At 41.9% G+C, this 8,333-nt stretch overlaps 1 long non-coding RNA gene across 1 annotated transcript; it reads left to right on the top strand.

The window, feature by feature from the left end:
• The first annotated feature begins 403 nt into the window (after positions 1-403).
• LOC139437526 (uncharacterized) lies at positions 404-2,276 on the top strand. The gene is made up of 2 exons (XR_011647391.1): positions 404-532; positions 1,287-2,276. It is a non-coding gene; the product is annotated as an uncharacterized lncRNA (long non-coding RNA).
• The last annotated feature ends 6,057 nt before the right edge of the window (positions 2,277-8,333 follow it).

Genomic DNA, 8,333 nt, shown 5'->3' with positions numbered 1-8,333 from the left:
GCAAATCGACATTGAAAAAAAAAAGCTCAAATATGCTAACTAATTACCCAAAGTTTCATAGATAGTTGTGGTAGAGTAGGAATGAACATATTTTTAAAAAATGGCATAGGACTCTACTCAGGAATGCTGATCTCCCCCAGTGTTTTCCTTGAATTTCACATTCCACATAAAATGCAATCAGCAGGTCTGTTTATTAGCCCCAGTGCCAACATGCTGACATTTCTTTTCCACATGCACGATGTTGGCTCCCCAGTGGGCTCGAGGAGAATGCCATCGTGGAGGATCACAGTCCAATCCTGGCATCTTTAAAATGACAAACTCAAATGCCAAGGGGGAAGTGTCTGTCTTAATGCTGCTGTAAGGAAATTAAGTCTTGCATCAGCTTACTAGTCAGCATCGTAATTCCAGTTAGGTACAGAACTTTCTATGGTACTTGTGTTTGCTACAGCCTGACAACAAAAGAAATATTTAAAATGCTCTGCAGGAGGAAAGTGGGAGAGGGAGAAGAAAAGAGAGGAGAGAGGAAGGAAGGGTGAGTAGAGGGCTGAGCACAATTGCTACACATGAGGAAGGAGGGTGAGGAAGACTCCCAGAGAGGAAGGGTTATCAGAAAGACTACAAAGTAGGGCTGTCCTAAGTGTGTTTCCATACTGCTGTGCTACGTGATGAATGGTGTTCTTCCCCTGCAAAAAATACTTGATAAAGGGTAGGTATTGTGTAAGGCTCTTGAGGAAGAGGCTGGTTTCATATCTGGGTTGAAAGGGTTTAGAAGAGACAACATGTTTTCCAGGTCAGAGAACACTTGCTCCACCCAAGGAATTCACAAAAATCTTGAGGAAGTGTAAAACTCTACAGCATGCATAACTGTGAATCTCTAGAGCATGTAGAGATTGAGGCAATTGTGTCATGGTCTCAGTTGGCCAAGGTCTACTAGTGCATATCAGGGTTCCCCTTAGTGGGCACTTTCTAATAGAACTGTTTTAGAATCAGGATTTTCTGACCACTAGTCTTACATGCTTTTTTATAAATCGAACCTGGCTGAAAATGCTCAGATATGGCCCACAAAATGTATGAAAATTTTGGAAAAAAAAAATCTGTTACGTCCTAGACTAGAACACCCCCAATATCAACATACTCTCTGATCAAGGACTTGCTGAATTCAAACAGGATCCTGGCCAGTTTTGCAGCTAGTACTTTGTGGTTTTACTACTGCTTATAGTTGTTGTTTTTTTCTCTTTGACCTAAATCATTCCTTGACCTTTGAACATTTCCTCTGCTTTCGCCAGGAGGACTTCGATCTAGCTTCAGGTGTCACTTCTGCTGCCACTGAAATCCTACATTTCATCAAATGTTTCCCTCTGGCTCCCAGGATGAGCTGATCTCAAGAGTGACCCTGTTTGGTGGCCTGGCAGTTTGAAGACCTCATATCTGCTTCCTGCTTTGATTGCTTTCTCTGGCTCCTGGGGATTAGAATAAAACTGTCATCTTCAGGAGCAAGTGTCTCGCTCCAAACAAGATGCATTTCCATGTGGCCCAATGTTGGAGGAAATTACTTATTGTCTGTCCCCTCAGAAGGATGAGTAAAGGAAATTGAAGGGGATTTTGCCTCGTTTGGGCTGATAGGGGCACTTGGGTGTGTGGGCATTATTTATCATCAAACTTCACAGGTGTGGACTTTGGGACAAGCTACATGAGGAGAGCCTGGTCTGACCACCTGCATATGGAGAAAACACTGTGGGGGGCCCCTCGAGAGCCACTAACGAGCTGCCTTTGCCTCATAAAGGAATACAAGAGTGAAATAGTCTTGGGGCATATACCAGCACTTTGCTCATGTGAGGATGGAGGAAGTAGGGGAAGAGACACTTTTTTCTAGCTCCTGTTCAGACAGGTTTTGGGATAAGGGTTTGTGCCAGTTAGCTTGGTCAAGAGGAGGGAAACAATGGCCCGGGGCAGAAAGGGTGGATGCTCTTCCTTATGGTGATTTAAGAAATGAAACTGTGGCTGTTATTGCTGACCTCCAAGGCACTTGAAGCATTCAGTTAACCTAAAACCTAGTAAATGGTGTTCTGTGGATCTGAATGAGAGCTTAACCCTTCTGATGAGGGACGGGGGAGTGGGAGGCAGTGGAAAGGCCTCCTGAAGGTTGAGAAGCTCCCTCAAGAGTGTGTAAGTCATGGGGGAAGCACCTGTCTTTAAAGCAAATGGAATTCTTTGAGGTCCGAGGATTGAGAAATTTCTTTAAATAACAATAAAACAGACTTTTATTTACCTTTAAAGATTTGTGCCTCAGTCAAAGACCAAATCTTTGTCTTGAGCCACTTTCGGCTTATGCAGTTCATCCAGTTGACTCACACTGAAGCTTGTAACTTGTGAGAACTTGATGGTTTTTAATGATTTTCTGTTTTGGGGTTTAGCAAGTAAACCATGTCTAAGCCTTGCCAGCATTCATTTGTTGTGTAACAAACCGCTCTAAAACTTAATGGAGCAAAACAACTATTTGATTCCACTCACAGATTCTGAGGTTCAGGCATTCTGCTGGGGCACAGTAAGAATGACTTGTCTCCTTTTTCATGTCTGGGGCCACAAATGGGAAGACGCAAAGGGAGTGGATAGATGGCCAGAGACTGGAGTCATCTGGAGGTGACTTCGTTCACACGGCTCACGACTTTTCCTGGCAGTTAGCTGGGACCTCAGTTGGGCTATTGACCAAAATATTTGGCTTTTTCATGGGGTTCTCTGTATGCTAATTCGGCCTTCCTCATAGCGTAGAGCTGGGTTCCAAGACCAAGTGCCCCAAAAGAACAGGTAGGAGTGCAAAGCATTTTTATGGTCTATCCTTAAACAGAGCATTATAGAACATAGCATTATTCCCACCATATTTTATTGGTCATGGCAATGACAAGGTTCCATCTATGTTCAAGGAGAGGGAGCATCGATCCCAACACTTAATGGGAGGAGAGTCAAAGTCACGTTGTCAGAAGACCATGTGGGATGGGAGATAATGTTGCAGCCATCTTTGGAAAATACAATCTGCCACAGCTACCAGTGACTTTTAGAATAATGTGGGCGGATAAAGAGATTGGTGATGAGTAGAGGGATGGATAGAGCAGCCCAACAGTGCAATGCATAAATAGCTATGGTTGAGGTAGCCCAAAGTCACTGAAACTACTTTTGTAGACAGTCTCCTCCACGGACGCTTTTACAAATGTGTGGCTGGTGATGATTGGGATGGGGAAGGAAGATGTGGGAAGCTTAGTGAAAACTGGTCCTCTCTGCTGGCAAAATAACTCAGCAACATGCTCTTCTTGCCTGGGAGTTGGCAGGTTGCCCTGTCTTCCTATAGAAATGCAAAGGTGGTTCAAAGGGTCTCAAATTCCCTTTGTTCTTTGGTCAGTGATGCAGCATGGGTATTTGATTAGTCCCTGGGATGTTGGATTAAGACCACATGACTTCCTTTGGGAGCACAATCCTACACTGTATTCATTTTTCTAGATCACTGGCTGGATGCTATCCAAGTTTTACTATAATTAAATTTGGGTCTGGTTCTCTGGGAAGTCCAACTCACAGATCACATCCTGTGTGAGAATTACAAATGAGTATTATCACCTTTAGAAAATAAAAGCATTTAACTGTCCTTATTTTATTAATATTATATATAATTTCATATCTACCTAGGCCTCTTTAGAGAAGCTTAAGAGTCAGATGATTTATTTCAGGCACTAAGAAGGGACCTGTTCAGTGAGCTTAGTACTTAATAAAATCATTAGGAGGAGCAAAAGGTCTGCTTCTCAATAGTAATGAAAGTTCTCAAAGTGATAAAAGGATCTTTAATTGCCTAGGGTCTCTCTCTTTCATAAGAACCATTCTCATTGGATTGCTGATGCAGAGCTCCTTTGTTCCCAGTGTTTGGGAACCTGTGTTGATTTGTCCCAGGACTGCTTTTCAAAACGCTGGAGACCTGGCTCTGGCCAGTTGATCCCAAATCCTACATCACCTTCATTTATGAAAATCTTGGCTCAGGAATTCTAATTTCCTTGGTAACAGTTAACCCTCAACAAAACAAATCACATGTATTGACCTGAATGGAGGCTTGCTGCCAGCCCACTTGGCAATTGCACTTGTATTCTGAGGACATCTGGAATGACTTATCAGGCAAATGGCTCCTGAAGGTCTACCACAACCTTACATTTTTTTTCAATATACCTAAAAAAGCACAGTAATGGTGATTGTGGGAAAGGAAAAGATGGGAGAGAGAGCTGCCACAATACCAATGGGCTCTGAACCTTTGTCAGGCCTTAAGAATAAGAGAAACCACCTATTGCCAGGCAGGTGACATGGAAGTGTCATGTCTGACTAGCCCAATGTGACTCCACACCTTCTTTGCAGGTGCTTTTTAAAGCAAGGGAAACGGAGTGGGCAAAGAGAAGAAGGGGTCTGACTGAGACGGAAACATTTCAAGAACCCCTAAATTGAGCAGTTTGAGTGACCAAAATATATAAGTGCTCTTCTCGGAAAGGATCTAATTTTATTCCTCCTTATGTTCCTCGAGAGGGTGCTTTCAACTGAAAATCATTATTTTTCCATGAAGAACAGTGGATTTCTGGACCAAAGATAGTTTTACACACACACACACTCCGACATTGCCTGAAATGTTTCTGAGACAATAGGCCTCTCAGTAGAAAGACGAAAGACAATAACAGAAAAAGAAAACAAAGGGGCTTCTAAAGGAAAACGAGTAGAATCAACTCACAAGCTCAGCCCACACGGCGTGAGAACTAGGGTTTCGCCATCTGCTTTCAAGCCCAGGAGTTGGCAGTGATGATTAACGGCATCAGTGTCTGATCAGTGTCTGACCCGCAGAAGCTTCATGACGTCTTCCCAGGTGCACAGCAAACGTGGCGCTTTACAGCAAACACAACCCAGCTATTCCAGGAGCATGAGCATCCAAGAAGACGGCTGCTGCTACGCACACAGCCAGTCTGGAGGCTGAAAAGACCCTAAGAGACTGGGCTCAGGAGCGTGGATCCTGGGCATTTGAATGCTTGGGATCAGCTCATCATGGAGTCATTCAAAGATGACCTTTCTTCAGATAAGACTAGTTCTCGTGAAAAATAAGCTAAAGGAAACAAAATTCTTTTCCTTCAGATAATTCCCAGGACAGCTTACCATTACTCCTTTATAAAGTTCTTGAAAGTTGCATTGTCTATGACTCTTCAAACTGGATGGACTCTAATGACTCCTGAATCTACATCACCAGCTTCAAACCAGCCTCCAAACTCCTTGCCAAAGCAGAGAAAACATCAACTTATCATCTAGTTGAAAGAATTATATGATGCTATGTGTGTAAACTGATCATTGCTAATTAAATATAAGGGAAGTTCAATATTATGATTTTGTAATCAGTACAAGAGCTCATGATCTGCATTTGAGAATCTGGAAGGAGAGTCAATGTTTTGTCTTACAAAGTGGCGTGACAAAGTTCAGACCTTCGAGCATGATTTTTACACACTCTTGGTTTGGAAGCGCTATACAAGTGGCATGTGTGTTTATCATACCATCAATAATTTTATCATTTTCAAATGCAGCCACATAACCCTAACTGCTAAGAACCCAGTTTATATATCACTATTCAAAATTTTTGTCCATTTTGCAAGTTACATTTTAAAACTACAAATATATAGGGAAGAGTACTTCATATTCATAAGAAAAAAGACATGACCAGGGAAAATTTTTAAAAATAAATTGGATTTGTGTGGATTATTACCTCTCTAAATCTCAAAGCATTTATTACCTATGACAGGGCAATTACTGCCTTAATTCATATGCTGCCCAAATGTCTGTGGTCAGTACAGGGAAACTGATTGATTGCATAGAACTAGGATACAAATCAATTGGCTTAACCATCCCCTGATGATCAGTCAGGTGTTTCATATTTTCTATGATGGCAGAGTACCAAATACAAAAGCAAAGAAGCAAGTGGACATCATCAACCAAAAACAGTCCCATCATACCTGAACACTTACATAATTGACTCAACTCTACAGACTTATTCCTAATTTAATCATTAGTTAAAATGGAATAAGCTGGTCTTCTTGCTTCCTTCATGTGACCTCTGGATACAAAAAGTAAAGGGAAGAGAGAGAAGATAGGGTAGTTAAGTAGAAAAACTGGGGAAGGCCAGTTTCACACAGTTCATTTCAGGATATTGAAGTGGCCAGGACCAAGACTTCCACAGTAATCATGGCTACTTTTTTCACCATTGATGGGCCCTTGATACTGACAACTATGCTTATGAGCCTTTTGACCTTGAAATTTCAACTTGGCCTAGTGTTGCAGGGTGCCTAAGAGTTACATCCTGAGAGCCCCCATTTGCTCAAATGCGGCCCCTCTATAAGCTAATTTCAGCATGTAAATGCATTACCTTCCCCGCAGTATGGGACATGATTCCCGGGGATGTGCCTCTCTGACACCAGGGGATTACTACTAAACAACGCTGGTGATGCAACTAGAAAAAGACCTTGAATAAAAGGGGGAATTGGTAAAAACAAATGAGTTTAAATGGTTAAGAGACTTCAAAATGAGTCAGAAGGTCATCAGAGGGGTTGTGCTTATGTATGTCTCAGCAGGAGCTCAGAGACAGCCGAAGTAGATGCAAACCCAGGTAGCAGTGCTCCTGAGGACCATGGAGACACCCAGGTTCTACGGTCACAACAGATGGTTCTGGAGTTCAGTGCCTTGCCAGTGGGCCCTACTTTGGAATTTGTGCTCCTGAGTGTGATGGAGTTAGAGATTTGACCTCTCTACACATGCCTCTTCTGTCACTTTTACTGATACTGTGTTTGGCACTGGGGTTGGTGTATGCTCAGGAGACTAGAATCTCTGGACTGTCCATGTGTCAGCTGGGCCCTGAGCCTCAGCAGAGTTGCAACACCTATTCTCTCATTCATTGGACTTACCCAGGTCAGCAAACAGGGAGGTGAGGATAAACAACCACCACACCAGGGAACCGAGAGAGTCTACAACTGCAAGCAAGAGAACGCCATCCATCAGCCATGTGGGATCTAAGTCCCCTCTTGATTTAGAGGTGGAGTGGACATCACCATCCCAGGGTCCTCAGGATGGAGGAATAAAATATGGATTAGAGTGGACTTACTGGTATTTTACTATAGAATTATCGTGACTCGAGCAATGGAAGAAACTGTATCATTGATGTGGAGACAGGGGCCATTAGAGTTGCTGAGGGCAGGGAAAGAGAAGAAGAGGTGTGATTTGGGGCATTTTTGGGACTTGGAGATGTCCTTAATGATATTGTAGGGACAGATGCAGGACATTATATATTGTCATAACCCACTGAATGGATTGGGAGAGAGTATAAACTACAATGTAAATATAATCCATGCTGTGTAGCAGTGCTCCAAAATGTATTCTTCAAATGCAATGAATGTGCCACCCTGATAAAAGAGATTGTTGATGTGGGAGGAGTAGGGGTGGGGGTATATGGGAACCTCTTATATTTTTTAATGTAACATTTTGTGTGATCTATGCATCTTTTAAAAAACATAAATAACAATAAAAATAAACAAAACAAAAAAATGGGGAAAATGAACTCTATTCCTGAATTTCCTTTGCATGAGTTTATGGATGTTTGCAATGGGAGGTTGTTTTATTTGGTGATCTCAGGAGCTCTTAATATTCATGGGTCAAAAATTATTATAAGCCACCTTCTAGATCCAGGTAGTCAGAACTTCTTGATGCTAGTATTGTTCCTGGCATGGATAGGTGAGGCTGTTCATTTAACCTCCAAACCAGGACACTATGAGAAAGAGATGACATGCTATTAATAATTACACCAGGACAATAAGCATACATCAAGACTATATTGGACCAACTTGAAATGTCATCACTCCAGGTAAGTACAATCTAGCAAATAATGTGAAGGGAAACAATTTCTGCTCAAATTATTCTAACACTACTCATTCACAAAAGAAGGCTGTAGAACAACCTAAGATTGAGATATCGTCATTTAACTAGAAAGTTAGAGAGCAATGATATGTCATCTAGGGGAATGAATGAAAACAGCAACATAGTCCAAAAGGAAAATAATGCACTTTTCTGTGTGTAATCATGTATGGAAAATGATTTCATTTTCTCCCATACAGGAAATGATCTCCTAGAGGGATCACCTTCATTCCTCACGAGAATTCCCCTTTCCAACTTCCTCTCTTCCTTCCTTTCCAAACCTTGATCATAGTGAAAGTACATATAAGACAAAAATATGAGCCCATATTTTATTAAAGAGAAGGTGGCCTAGGACAAGTGGGTCAAATAGTTTT

This window comes from Dasypus novemcinctus, chromosome 24, assembly GCF_030445035.2.
Source record: "Dasypus novemcinctus isolate mDasNov1 chromosome 24, mDasNov1.1.hap2, whole genome shotgun sequence".
Classification (NCBI taxonomy): Eukaryota; Metazoa; Chordata; class Mammalia; order Cingulata; family Dasypodidae; genus Dasypus; species Dasypus novemcinctus.
Note: the sequence above shows the minus strand (reverse complement) of the source record. Positions and strands in the feature narration are given on the sequence as shown.